The sequence below is a fragment of the Microcebus murinus genome, chromosome 13, assembly GCF_040939455.1.
Source record: "Microcebus murinus isolate Inina chromosome 13, M.murinus_Inina_mat1.0, whole genome shotgun sequence".
In the NCBI taxonomy this organism is placed as follows: domain Eukaryota; kingdom Metazoa; phylum Chordata; class Mammalia; order Primates; family Cheirogaleidae; genus Microcebus; species Microcebus murinus.
The window spans coordinates 22309032-22324735 of NC_134116.1; the positions used below are offsets into that span (position 1 = coordinate 22309032).

General features: G+C 34.4%; 1 protein-coding gene and 1 non-coding gene across 2 annotated transcripts in view; both read right to left on the bottom strand.

The window, feature by feature from the left end:
* Positions 1-15704, bottom strand: part of GPC6 (glypican 6) — a 1089202-nt gene that overhangs the window by 378037 nt on the left and 695461 nt on the right. The window lies entirely within an intron of this gene.
* LOC142875292 (U6 spliceosomal RNA) lies at positions 9526-9627 on the bottom strand. The gene has a single exon (XR_012922687.1). It is a non-coding gene; the product is annotated as a U6 spliceosomal RNA (small nuclear RNA).

Here is a 15704-nt window from a genome sequence, read left to right on the forward strand (position 1 = left end):
CTGATCTTGAGGTTATTTACATCTGTTGTATCTGTATGATGCAAATAATGCAATAGCATGCTACTTCCTAATTCCATGTTCAGTGACATTGCATCATTTTGAGATGATTTATACTACAGAAATCAGAAAACTCTATAAATGAGGGCTTTGGGTTTGTGGTCAAATTACTAGCTTACAGCCATTGATTAGAATGGGTCATGTGGTCACACCTGAAATCAACATGGCCAGGAAGTATATGAAAGTGTATCACAGAGCTTGAGATGGAAGGGGGTTAAAGAAGGGAATGGCTTATCACTGTGGCTTTCTCTCAACTCTGGTTCTCTGGGGTTTCCCGTATATTTCACTTCACTTGTGGATAAAGTGGTAGGACTCTGCTGTCTCCTTTCAGCATCTCTCGTTCATCAGCCACATTTATGAAACACTTACCTTATAGAATGAGAACATGAAAATATTTATAGCAACTTATTTTAATTATTAAATCTTCCTTCACTATTTTATCTGCTAATCGGTCCTTTCCTGAATAAATAGATCAAAGATATTGGCCCATTTCTCTTTCCCAAAATATTTGAAATATATTAGATTCCTAGGTTTTACACACACACACACACACACACACACACACACACACACACACACACACACAAATTCATCACATGTCTTCTTAGGTTAATGTGTTGATAGATATAAAAAGAGGTAAAGACACTCCTTTTGGTTTGAAGAAGAGGTCTTCTACCACACCCTTAGGGTTCTGGATGCCAAGTATAGAGTAGCCCCAAATTTTCCCCCACAAATTCACTATTTCATGGTGGGACTAATTGTGTAGAATAGCTGCATAGCCAATGGGGTAAGATGCTTGGGGAAAAGCCCATTTTATTCTAATTCTAATCAATGAAAGAACTCAATTGCTTTTAACAGATATAATAAAATGGGGGGGCAAGTATACTCCTGCCTTTTCTTGTACACAAAAGGTATAGATCTGGTTCAAAATGATGTCTCTGATGGCATTTTAGAGTCAGCAGGAAACATTCATTCAATCATTCGCTTATTCATCCATTCATCCATCAAAACTTCATGCTAAAAGATGTTACTTAAAAACAAAATTGTTAAAAGAGGGGAAAAAACAGAGGAGTTCAGGTTTATATGGGAGTGGGTGTCTTGATCTCCCCTTACAAGGCTATTTGATTTTGATCCCCTGCTAGAAATAAGTGATCACAATTTGCATATCACACCTTCAAGACAGCCCCTTGATATTACTGATCAGGGAACTACAGTTCACCAACAGATAGATGATTTCATCTGAAAGTTAGTACCCAAGCCCAAGATCAGGAATCAGATTCTTTCTTCTAAATTAGAATTCCTACAACCCTAACTCTATACAGATGACTATTTTTGTGGAACAAGACAAGTTTGTAAAATCCCATCTGAATAAATATCATAAAAAGACACATGAAATCCCAAGAGTAAAGGCATACTTTTAAACCCATTTCTGGTCTGTGAATGCTCTTTTATTATTTTAAATTGTTTCCTTAGACCAGTTGCCATGAACTCTACAGAATTCTTTTTTTTTTCTTTTTTTTTTTTTTATTTCGGCATATTATGGGGGTACAGATTTTAAGGTTTCAATAAAACATTATTTTGTTTATAACATTGGTTTCCTACTGTGAGCTGGAGTGGTCTTAGCTAATAAGGAGAGCAGTTTGCTTTTTTCAACTATTAAATGTTTTGAAAAAATAAAGGTGAGTGGAGACAAGAAAGCACTAACCGCTGAGAAAAATATTATCTTGGGTCCATGCACCTAAGGATTCCAAACCTCAGTGTCGGAATGTCACTGTACTTGCTTGAAAAGGAAGGTCACTGCATCATTTGAATAGTATCATTCTACCCAAGTCTGATAATCTCAAGAACAGTGTGTGGCAAAAAGGAATTATCGTTTCTGTAGAATAAATACTCGAACCACATAATGAAGGAGCCAAAATGATCAGAAGCTTTTCCTAATGGGACCTGCATTTATAACCCAACCTTAGTCTGTTTTCTGTGGTATGTACTTTGTATGCTGAGATTTTAATGATACAATCAGCATTATAGTATTCCAAGAATTTTAAAGGGAAATTATAGTTTTGATAGTAATAGTTAACTCATTCAGTTGTGTATTACATCACCAAAGAGGTTGGGGAAAGATGTCAGTTTTGAAAGAAAGGCAGTTCCAGTAAATAATTGCAGAGAAATAACAAATGACAGTTCCAATGTATTGGATAAAATTATTAGCTTGGAACTCATAAAAGTAAAATTATTGCTTAACTATCTTCTGAAAAAAAATCTAATTTTTCTTAGGATTTCTCAACATGATGAACACATTCATAACTATTTGCTTTTTCACTCATCTTTCCTGGGAATGATTACAATAGAGACATACACTAGTTTTTCAAAGGGGCAATTTTCACCCAAAAATATTTGTTCTGTTAGGGGAGGATTATGAATCCCAAGGAAAATAATCACCTCATATCCCCAGTAGCTACTGTCAAGGTAATTTTTATAAGGTTCATGGACAATATTCAGGAGATGAAGTTGGCAAAAATATTTTTTAAATATTTTTAATAAAAAATGTAATTATTCTTATGCCATCACTATGTAATTATAATTGAAGATTATAACTGATCATATGATTCAATTTGATAAATTTCCAATGCCATCACTGAACTCTAAGATCATGCTTGTCTTGCTCCCTGGTGCCTAGAACAATTTAACAATTTGATATTAACAAATACCAGGTAACCATTCTTAATGTATGAAAAGGATCGGATGATCTGAGGCAACAGAACTTGATGGAAAATTCGAGGGAGTAAGAATAGCTGGAGTACAGGGTGCTATGTGCAAGGGGCCAGGTGAGAGACCAAACACGAAAGGACTGAAGGGGCCATATGAGGAATGGCTTTGTATACCATGGCAATACTTGAAAAAATTATACATAAAAATTATATCAACCTCATGTTCCAACAAACTGGAGTGAGACCAAAACAGGTATATAGTAGATGTTTCTACTAAAAGTTCCACAGGTTATTTAGCTTTTGCAAAATGAGACCTACACTACAGAACCACTAAAATCTTGAGTACAGACTATGTCTGTCTTATGTCTTGTTGAATTCTCAGTATATAGTGGAGAAACTGACCCACAGTATATGCCTGGTAAACATTTGTTAAATGAATGAATAAATGAACAAGTGTGCCTATTTAAAAATGGTACTGGCTCTTGCACCAAAACTATAAACCTGAAGCACAGACTGGGAAAACAAACACACTTATGCAAGTGAGAAAAACTCTCTTCTTGGAACTCGAAGGCCAACAATACACACCGTCAGAGTCAGCCTTCCTGATCTCACATCTTTGGTGACAGCTCTAACATCTTTGCCTGTGCTTCCCCAGCTTGGAAAGCTGTTAATAAGAGACACATACTGACTTTCATAACCCCACTTTTAAAGAATCTAAATCTCTTTTTTAGAATTAGCAATGATTCTTAACCTTGTTTTGGGGGGAAAAAATGGAAACTGAATTATCATGGCTAAAACAGCTCTATAGGGACAAATAATCAGTATTATTAGTCCTTTAGCAATTATGGCATTGTGGATTAAGAAATACTAAAATAACTAGTTGAGATTAAAACTGTGAGGCAATTTATAGTTTTTGTCAAGATCAACTATTCCTATACATGCAATTCTATTCCCAGAGCAAGAGGTTCTCACAGAGGAATAAATCTTACCAAGAATAAAGAGTTACCTGGAGGATAGATTAAGTTCGTGCCCTCACTTAAATGGAAAAGTTTAATTTTGAAACAGGAAAACAAAAGTGTAATTTTGGAATTATTTTGTGAAAAAATATAATTTATCTATATTAACTTGAAAAATCATCTCTCTTGTGAATATTCTTAAACTAAGAGCCTTCTTTATTTTTTCAACACCTTGCAAATGTTAACTATTTTTTTTCCATTATACTAGGTTGCAGTGGCCTTTAATTAAAATAAATAAACAATATATCATTTTTCTATCTGGTAAACAACATATGGTGATTTATTTACTTTGGATTTACTCAATATTTAGAATAAAATAAATATTCCCATGTAAAATGTACTTTTTTGTACTGCTTTTGGTACGGTGTATTCCTTAAAAATGTTGGCATTGTAATAAAAAAAAAATCCCTCATAAAACTATAGTAATCACCTAATAGCTAAATTAGACTAAAAAACCAGTAGAAATTATTTTAGAAATATGTGTCCCACTGAATTTTCATAGCACTAATTCACAGATAGCACAAGGGTAGTGATTCAGGAGCAAATTAAATTTGAACCAGCAATTTCGGTAGATAAGACATGCTTATTTTTATACTTGATTGAGTAAAGAAGAAAATAAATTATTTTGAAAAGAAGTATGAATTTCCATGTATTGGAATTACTTATTACTTTAAAAAATGGATACGCAAGAATCAGATCAAAATACATTCATTTACATAAGCAAAGTAGCTTATACAAATGTGTATTATTCATCTTCTATGCCATAGTGCAGGTGAGAAGTGTCATTTTTAGTTCTCAGACTCAGCACTGGAAAGCTATATGGGAAAGGAAGGAATCTAACTGAATACTATTTTCTAGCTCCTAGGTCTTACTGAAATTGCTCCCAAACCGGGAACCAGGGTTAACTTTACTAGGAAGTTCCCACCAAAAAAAAAAGACGGAAAGAAAAAGAAAAAGAAATCAGATGTGATCATCTTCATGAAACTTTGTGGCATTCTCAACTAGGCCTATTTATTTTAACCAAGGGGATCTGAAGAACTGATGGGCTTAGAGATAAACTATTTGTATTCCTTGCCCAGGAAAAGAAGCTTAGCATATGTGATTTTCCTATGTGTTTATTATGATTCTACCATTTCTCTAAATTTCCTATACACTGTCTATTTAAGTTTATAAGCGATGATGGAGCTGCCAACACCAGAACTAAGGACAGTCTATTTTGGGAATCATTTATTAGGATAACTAAAAGTCTAATGAAATAATGACTTCATTTTACCAAGATCCCATGATAAGAATCAATATCCAGGCCACTGATCTTGCATTAATTTGCCCCTGTCATCACTAAATCTTTGTCACAGTTGCACCTTCCCTGATACCTTGATTTAACCTTGAGTGTAACCATAGGTTTAAAATAAAAGCAAAGAAAATATTGCTAGGACATGAAATAAACTTCTCTCTATAATTGCTTGTGATGGGTATAGCACCAAAGGCAACATATTATGTAAAGTTCTATAAAAACTACTGCCTCTAAAGAAAAAGTACACAATTAAATTGAATTAATCAGAATAGCTATAGGTTATGTGAAGGAATCAACTATATCCTTCTATTTCACTGAAAAGGCGTGTTCTTTCACACCCTATTTGTTTACATAGATTTTAATTTTAATAAATACACATAATATCAGAACAAAGTTTACAAAATAAGTGCATTTTTCTACTGTATGATCTCTAAAAAACAAAAAAACTTTATAAAATATATAAATACACACATATATCTATAAACTCTATATACATTTACATAGAAATCTATGTATAGATGAAAATACATATACATATATGCATATAAACTATATATATAAATTACATAAACTAAATATGTATATATATGTGGCATATATGTGTAAATATACTATAAAGATCTTTCTTTATAAACTATACAAATATGATTATGTATCTGTATGTTTATGTGTACACCATATGTATGTATATATAGTTTTATGGAAATATACAAAGCTAACTCCAGGACATATGTACAGAGAGAATATTTTTAAATCTTTAGACTTATGAAATTTAAAAAAACACACATTTCTAACATTTAATACCGATAGAGTAATGTTATATCATTATACACACAAAGGCATCCATTATCCCATAAGTAATGTGTAATGGTGATTTATCCAAGCACTTTCACTGACAGAAGTGTAGAACACATCTCAGCAATAGCCCTTCATTCTTAACCACTTCCTGAGTGTTGAGAGGTGCTCTGATAGCTACAGTTGTGTACCCTGACAATGACCTCATATCCTTGGAAGCATTCCCTAAAACCTGACTGCTGCTATCGAATTACATAAAATATTTCATGGGTCTTCCTATAAATTAAGTGTGAGTAGAAATTAAGAAGACATGCTTGGAATTCAGAAAGGAAGGAAAGGTTGATGATACACATTGGAAGAAGCTTTAAAAAATTATAAAATAATTTATCTGTTGAAGATCTACTCTCAAATGGAGGATATGATAACGTGGTAGGAAAAAATGGTTATGGTATTTCATTAATAATTAAGGACATCACAGATAAAGTACAGTGATCTGCCATGTAGTAAATTTGTATTGCCAGAGTTACTTTTTTTTAGAAGAGAACAGACACATATATACATTCTTTCTAAGTAATATCTCTTAAATTAACTGAAAGAAGAAGATAAAAACATTTTCTAATAATTTCATTATATAGTTTCCCTTTTGCTCATGAAATGTGATATTTAATCTGGAACTTTTAACTGTTTTATATTGAGTTTTTAAGGTTGCGGAGCTGGTCAGATAAGAATGTTCATCTAATTATGTTCATCTCTCTATCTTGTTGTGTCCATTCTGATTTTACTAAGAAAGAAAAAAAAAATCAACGAAGTAGGAGGCTTTTAAAGTATCAGTAAAGTATTACAAACGATCATACATTTATGGTTTCTTTATCAACAAGATGTTAATATAGGGCACATCTGCACTTGAGAAAGATATGTAAACACTGCTTCCTGTGGCATTATACAAAATTTCAAATCTTATGTTTTCCTTCCAACTCTACATTTTATCCTTATGAAATATTATCCTAGATGTGCCCCCAAAGGCCTGGCCTAATTCACACACATGTAGGCCCTGAAAGTCACAATGTTTCTTCAAGAAATAGTACTTTCCCTTCTTTGCTCCTGTGTAAATATCAAATTTCATTGCATATAAAGTGCAGAGAAGAAAATAAATTCTAAAAAGAGGTAGACACTACAGTTCTTTTGTTATAATTACACAGAATTATTTTTTGATCCTAAATAACTTAGTCCAAGTTTGTTCTTATTTAATAAAATTATTTCCACTGGGAAAGAATTCAGTGGGCATAAAATATTAGGATGATAAAATATTATCATATTTTATCAAGGACAGTGTCATTGTATTTTCTCTAATGTGTTTTAAACCAAACATTTACGCTTCCATGAGATAAAAATTCATTTTGTGTGTGTGTGTCTTTCAAAGTTGTGCTTTACACTTAATTATACTTTTCTTTTTCCATGTCATTTGTTTATATACAGTATACACAGACAAGAAGCTATATAAAGTTCAGTTCTGTGGAAAACTGACTCTTTGAATTTGAATTCTTCAAATTCTATTTCATTTAGGAATGTCATCAAATGTATAAGAAAGCTAAATCAGAATCTTGGATTCTAATTTAACCAAGCCTGTACATAAAATAGGGCCCTAAAGAAATATCAGTTATTCACTCTAAAGATCACCACTAGGTCATTCTGTCTGAAGTTATTTAAATCCAGTCTAGTGTTACTACTGATTTTCAAAGTCTGACCATAGAAGAATGGCAATTGCATAGCATATATATCTTCATGCCTCCCCTCCCAAGACCATAGGTGATTTGGGTAATGATTCTTTGGCACTAAGTCCAGATAATCTTAGAATCCTGTTTAATAGTGTGTTCTAGAAAGTCATTGCCTATGAAGGAGGCCAGTAATAGAGTTTAACTTCTTCTGCCATCCTTGCTTTGGAGGTAGTTGTTCCTGAGGTTCTATGCCTAAGATTGCACTAGTTATCACCCAGGTATGTAGTGGTAGCTTTCAATATAGTTGCTTCTTTCATGTTATAACAGTTACTGAACACTAACCACATATCAGACTCAGCAGAGGTCCTGGCAATGCATTTATTAATAACACATAACCCTAGACTCAAGAAATTTATGATCTTATTGGTAAGACCAATGTATAATCAAGGCATTTACAACCCAGAAGGTGTAAGTGGGGACTACATAGGAAGGCAATTGTCAGGAGTTAGGTGTGAAGAATGTAGCACATGAATTTCCCATTTCTGTCATCCAGGTCACAGAAATTATGGCACATTCGAGGCACTACAAATATCTAATATTGGGTTACACTTTTCTAGTTGTGTAAACAGGACCGCAGTTTCCTGTTTACATAAAACAGGGAAAATTGGGAAAATCATGGTACATACTTCACAGAGTTGCTATGAGGATTAATTAAAACAATATATCTCTCAATTATCTATTATCTATTTACCTATTACTATCTTTAACACACTTTAGCATTAATATTCATTATATGCATCCCATGTGTCAAATATGGTTCTAACACATCATATAAATGTCATTACTATAGACTGAATGTTTGTGTCTCCCCAAAATTCATATGTTTAACTAATCTCCAATGTGATGGTATTAGGAAGTGGGAGATTAGGGAGGTGATTTGATCATGTGAGTAAGGACTTCATGAGCAGGATTAGTGGCCTTGTAAAAGGGACTCCAGAGAGAGCTTGCTCCCAGTTCCAGCAAGTTAGAACACAGAGAAAAACGCTGTCTATTAACAAGGAAGCAGGCCTTCACCAGATACTGAATTTGCCAGCGCCTTGATTTTGGACTCTCCAGCCTCCAGACTCTTTATGGTATTTAATTATAGCAGCCTAAACTGACTAAGAGTCATTTATAAACATACATTAAATATATTAATTGATTTAAAAATATTTCTCCATATAGTAGAAGACCCATTCCAAAGGGATACTGGATAAATGTCACTTGTCATTGCTCAGGCTAGAATGTGGCATAGAAAGGGGCTGGGAATGGCAACAGGTAAGGGGGAGGGAGGAAAACTTCGGGTCATGAAGGGGAGGGGAAGTCTTCACAGACCTTGACAATGGACCAACAGTTTCCAGTCATCTGTCTTTGGAACACATCAGAATCACCTAGAAAACTTTTTTTTTTTTTAAATGACAATTCCCAAGCCACACACATAGATATTTCTGATTCTCTTTCTTTCTTTCTTTCTTTCTTTCTTTCTTTCTTTCTTTCTTTCTTTCTTTCTTTCTTTCTTTCTTTCTTTCTTTCTTTCCTTCCTTCCTTCCTTCCTTCCTTCCTTCCTTCCTTCCTTCCTTCCTTCCTTCCTTCCTTCCTTCCTCCCTCCCTCCCTCCCTTCCTTCCTTCCTTCCTTCCTTCCTTCCCTCTCTCTTCTCCTCTCCTCTCCTCTCCTCTCCTCTCCTCTCCTCTCCTCTCCTCTCCTCTCCTCTCCTCTCCTCTCCTCTCCTCTCCTCTCCTCTCCTCTCCTCTCCTCTCCTCCTCTCCTCTCCTCTTCTCTTCTCTAGATGAGGAGTTGGAGATGTGGGTGTGAAGCCGGAAGATCCCTCGATTGCGTGAGTCACTTCATTTATCAGAGCCTTAGTTTCCCCACCTGCAAACTAATACTAGAAATCAGAGTCAAAGCTATGGCACACTTCACGAATTTGAGTACCATCCTTGCGCAGGGGTGAATCTTCTCTGTATCGTTCCAATTTTAGTGTATGTGCTGCAGAAGCGAGCACCGATTCAGTATTTCTGACGGGCTCTCAGGAATCTGTATCTTTAAAAACTACTTGTGGTCATTGTGAGGCCAAGTCAGATTTTGGAATCAGGGAGTGAGACAGTGATGAAGGAGTAGATGGGACCCTCAGAAGAGAGTCATGGAGGGATCTGAGATTCAGAAAGACCCCTCTGTAGTAGTGGTGGGGGGTGCAGGGGAAGGACAGCAGGCAGGGACTGGGTTGACCTTTTATCGATGAAACCTCCACTCTAAGGTCACTTTATTCATGATTAAACATTCTATCCCTTGAGATCTGGTCAGATCCAGGCAGATCTGGATTTGACCAGATTTCCTAAAGAACCTACCTTTTAATGCAAAAAGAAAAAGAAAAAAAAAAGCATAGAATAAATGTACTACATTGTACTACATTGACTTCTTTATCTTGACAGAACTTTCAAACAGCTGACTGGGAAAGCAAAAAGGGTGCACAGTGTTGAAGGGCTGCGCAAGCTCCAAAGCATTATGATTGTGTATAAGTATCTTTTGAAAGTGACACTTTTACTCCACTACATTTTGCCCCTACATGTAGGAAAGTGACACTTATTTCATCTGAATGATCAAAACAAGGATTTGAATATTGGGAGATCTCTGTAGAAAGAATATTCTCATCGTCATAGTCAAATTAAAATCATTTTTACATTTTCTACAATCTTTTCAGTGACTCTTTACTGGATGTGTTAAATAACATTTACTTGAACAGTTAACATGATAATAATTGCAATCAAAAGTTTTAGTCAAAACTTTAACAACTAGTTCTTATTAGGCACATAAGAAAGAAGCTTATTGTAAAATTGTGAAGTGCCTGGTAAATGATAGATGCTCAATAAATGTTTCTTGAATGAGGGAGTGAGAGAATGCATGTAGTATGATTGAATAAAATGATAGTTTTCACCTTATGCAACAATGTTCTGGCTCAACAAGTTGATTGTGATAACATAATCTTAGAAACACATTATTAGATACCAAGTTTTTACTATGAATTAGGCACTGCTTTTTTGTTTTTTGAGACAGAGTCTCACTCTGTTGCCCCGGGCTAGTGTGCCGTGGAGTCACCATAGCTCACAGCAACCTCAAACTCCTGGGCTCAAGCGATCCTCCTGTCTTAGCCTCCCCAGTAGCTGGGACTACAGGCATGTGCCACCATGCCCGGCTAATTTTTTAATATATTTTTAGTTGGCCAATTAATTTCTTTCTATTTTTAGTAGAAACGGGGGGGGGGTCTCGCTCTTGCTCAGGCTGGTTTCCAACTCCTGACCTTGAGCGATCCTCCCTCCTCGGCCTCCCAGAGTGCTAGGATTACAGGCATGAGCCACTGCACTTGGCCAAGGCACTGCTTTTGATCCTTATCATGTCTTCAGGAGGAAGGGTATTAGTCCCACTTCAGAAATGCAGAAACTGAGGATTAAGTTTGACTTAAAATTATTTAAAGTAAAAATGTCATCAGGATTCTAAACACAATGACACACATTTTTTTTTTTTTTCCATTATGAGACTGGTTAAATTATAGAATGAACACATGATAAAATACCATGCCACCATTAAAGTCCAGCTTTACAAGACAATTTAGTAGTACATTTTGAGCATTTTCTTGTGTTACTTGACAAAAAGTAATTTTCAAAAGAGTAAGTGATTTGCCAAACAGCATTTAAAATATTAACTAAAAAAATTCACACAGGTACAAATGTATGTGAAATACTAAAATAACACATAACAAAGTATGTAGAGTAGTTAGTGGTTTTTTCCCTGTGTGACAATGGTGAATAATAATTCTTTTTTTCTTTATATTTTTCTATATATTGCTCCACAATTGATGTGTCCAAATACTATAATAAGAGAAAAAATATTCATGTGATAGTTGTTTAAACAAGTAAATAATGCATTTTTATAACATATGCATTCTTCACTTTCCTTCTGTTGGCTACATTCTGAAATATATCAGAATTCTTGTCATTGCAAAGTTACCCAAATCTCCCTTTACTTTTTTCCACATTTTCTTTGTTTCTTATCTTCTGCACGCTCTCCCTAAGGATTTTATTGACCCTATTTCATCTTTGTTCAAAATAATTTTCCCAATGAAATTATTACATAAGCCTTAATTTTTGTTAGCATCCTTAATTGGCCTTGAAAGTGTAGTTGCTGAACTATTTATAATATCACAGAGTTTAATGTCTAAAAGATTGTCTCAAATTCAGTAGATGTCATTAAATGATAAGTAAAAGAATGAATAAGTAAATAGAGTAACTGTGCAAATCAAAGAAGTGGTTACATGCACTTAACTCAGATGAAACTCTAGGGTAAGTAAATAAAAGACAAAACAAATATATTATGGTTTAAACTATGTCACACAATATTTAAATGTATTTTCTTGTTTAAAGTGAAACTGGGTTGAATAATGGATCAATTTATGCCTGTAGCGTATGAGGACCTGTGTCTATCTGGCAATAATAATAATGATGATGACGATGATAAAAGATTATTAATAAGACTAAAAAACCCTCCATCATTTACATAAAAATGATGGGGAAATGACAATTGGTGAAAAAACCCATGACGACTATGACATACAGTATGAATTGTCCCTCATTACCTCATCCCATTCTTCCTTAGTAATAGAACCTTCAATTTTCAGTTTGGCACAAGGTAACTCAGAAAAACTGGATTTCCCATAGCCTGGGTGGCTATCTGCATTCTACATTCAATATAAGGAGAAAGGGAGTGTGCAGCTTCCTAGGAAGTGTATTTAAAGGTAAGGGCGACCTCCTTTGAGCCTGTTGCTTTCTTTCTGGAAAGAAGATGCCATAGCCAAACTTAGCCAAACACCTTGGGCCAGTCGGTAGCCACATGTCCAGGATGGCACAGCAAGACAGACAGACCCTGGATTTTGTTGATTATAAAGAGCTACTCTATCAGCCTTGTACTGTTCACTGTTGCACTTAGTATGCATACGAGAAATACATTTCATTCATGCTTATTTTGGTTTTCCTCTCATTAGAAGACAAGACATGTTATTCAAGTGAAAATTATATCTAATTATCCAAATGAATTCAGGACAATTATCTAAGATACTGTCCCCTCCATTTAAAAAATTTATATGTACAGATAATTATAAAAAATTATCAAAAATTATATGCACGAAGAAGAAAACTTTTAATTTTTGTTTTAATTTTTAGGGACGATTCATAAGTATGCCCTTTAGTTTGCACATGTAGATGCAACTTAAGAATACTTTTTTCCTATTTTACCATGCTCACCTAGCTTCAGTGAAATTACATGTGAGGGTTCTTTAACAAAAATCAAAGCTACATGTTTAATTTCTCCCCTCAAAGTCTTCACTTAAATAGATTATAATTTTTGACACAAATATCTTTATGTGTCATCTAAGGAAAGTGCTACAATAAATTTGAATTTGACTATTCCTTCATTGCAAAAATAAATTGGTACAAAATTTAATGATCACATTACACAAAGCAAATCAATGTTTTGGCTTTGGGGATCCTTTTTTACGTTGCCATCTTTGTTTCATTTCAGTTTTGGGCCATTCATTCTGTATTACTGTTTTATTATAAGGATAAAAGATGAGTGACAATAAAATTAAAGAAGCTTTTTTATTATTTATGTAAAGCCTACTTTATGCATCAAATATTGCCCCAAGTACTGTCAAAACATATAGAGAAAGAAAAATAGTGCCCACCTCCTCAATAATTATGTAGCTTCATAGCCCTGTAATGATGTGCATCTGGGAATATTCTGGGAGCCACTGAATCAAAACATGACAGCTGAGATCAATCAGAATCCTGGGACCCAGAGGAGGCTGCAGGAGCCTCCAGTGTCTGAAATAATAGATAGTGTCTTCTGATAATTCTTTAGTAAAAAAATAAATAAATAATTTCAACCGTCCTCAAAATTCCAGGGGAATGACTCAAATTATCATTTTACTCTTTTCACTTTTTTCTTTATTTTTTCTGTTACAGAAAAACAGCCATGTGGTTTCAGAAAAAAAATTTCATTTGTTGTTTATTCCTCAAACTTGTTCTAGTTCATATGAGGCAAAGAACCAGCTACTCTCTGGATTTCTCATCAGTCCAGAACTCTTTGGAACTATTTCCTTTGTCAGTGATGTAAGTACATTTTCTGACAATAATAATAAAAACATGAAGAACTTATAGCATCCATAAACACCCAGAGTTGTTCAACACTGGACATTTGGAGGTTTGAACAGTTCTCTCTCTTTCTCTCTCTGTCACCTTGTCATATTTAACAACTGTATATCCTTTTATAATGTTAAGGAGCTGTAAATACTTTGCTATTAATTAAAGTAGAAATTTAATAAGTTTGGTGTTATGTTCTAGGTTTTCCCCAAATATCAGAAAGCCAATATTTATTCAGTTTTGACTGATCAGTTCAACCCTTAGCATCAAGTACATTCTACATATGATCAAGCTTGGCAATCAGGAGAAAAACATCTATATTTACTGTAACCAATATTGCTCAAAGTTAACTTTTGATTTTTGCATTGATAATTAATATTTACACTATGATTAACACTGATATTCTCAGGGTGCAATTTTTCCACAAGTTTTTCTTCTGTGTGAAAGTTCTTTCTCTTCTTCTCTTAATTTCCTGAACATCAGCTAACGTATAATCATTGCCTATTAACGTATCTTCATTTTCTTAAGAATTCTAGTCAAAGTCACAAAAATTTACTTCTTTTTCAATGGCAAAAACTCCAGCCCAACCCCAACTAGAATGCAGACTTGCCAAATCTAAATTATAAATAGAGAGCACCTAGAGCTGACATAGACCTCTTTAGATCTCAGTAGGAACTGAATTTCCCAAATATAAGTATAAACAATCCACGAGTAAAACCATGAGAACTGGAGCTACAGTCTGACCATAGGAAAAGTGAGAACCCAACACCATATGGCAGAGGAGGTGATGCTGATGGAAAAGTTAGTATTGCAGATTTTGATCAATAGTACATTTTATGACCCACCAGCTGGGAAAATCTGTTCCATCTTATTTAAGCCATTGTTATTTTGGGTTTCCTATCACTGCTAGATTGCACCCAATTCTTAGTAAATTTGTGGAGATGGAAGGAAAGTAGTTATCAGAGAGAAATAGAAGATTTGAGTAAGTTTGATTTTTTGACTGAGAGAGAAGAAATACCTAAGTTCTATAAGGATAGATATGGGAATTAAATAATTTAGTGTTAGTATCTTTAAAACTGCCCTTTTCAATTAAAGTTTACAAACCACTTCAACTAGAAATTCTCTGTGACCTTTCCTTCAATCCCTCCCAAACAGCAACTGGGCAAGTTTTCCTCACTTCTCTGCTTCCAGAGTGTCTGGTCCAAACATCTGGGACTAATCACATCATATTAGGATTGCTTGTGTCTGTGTCTTCTGTCTCATAATTTGATCGCTTTGAATGTAGGGACTGCATTTTTGAATCACACTGACTAACAATAAATACTTACTTAATCAGGCACAGAAGTGTATATTTCATATTTCCTTTTGTGGGAAAGTCTTACTCTGGTTAAATTCTAGAAGATGATGGGCCCCATCAGTGCAGAATGAAAGAAATGATTGAGGATGATTCTGCTTTTGTTCAACACCACAGAACATTTCTAGTTCAGTTGTAGTCACCCAAAGTGACTGTTCCATAGAATTTTATTCTGGGAATTTGGCAAATTCAGAAGAGATTCTATTTCTGATTTTTAGGAGAAATAGAAGACATCATTGATTAGATATTTCTTGAATGAGTAGTAAGAGACAGAACCACATGGATGAATAAAATAAAGAGAAATAAAACACTGTTGAAGACAGTGATTGGAATTCTAGTGACTGCACTGCCATTACTAAATCTCTAATGGAAATAACTACCAGAGGAGATGACTGACAGCTAAATTTATTAACAAACACATGAGACTATGAGATGATTTGAAGCAAAATGGGAAGAATGCATTATTTTTACATTAGCTTAAGTGCATATTTTATGAGAGCTCCACAGAGATTGAGGAATGAAAAAGGCTTAGGTTGG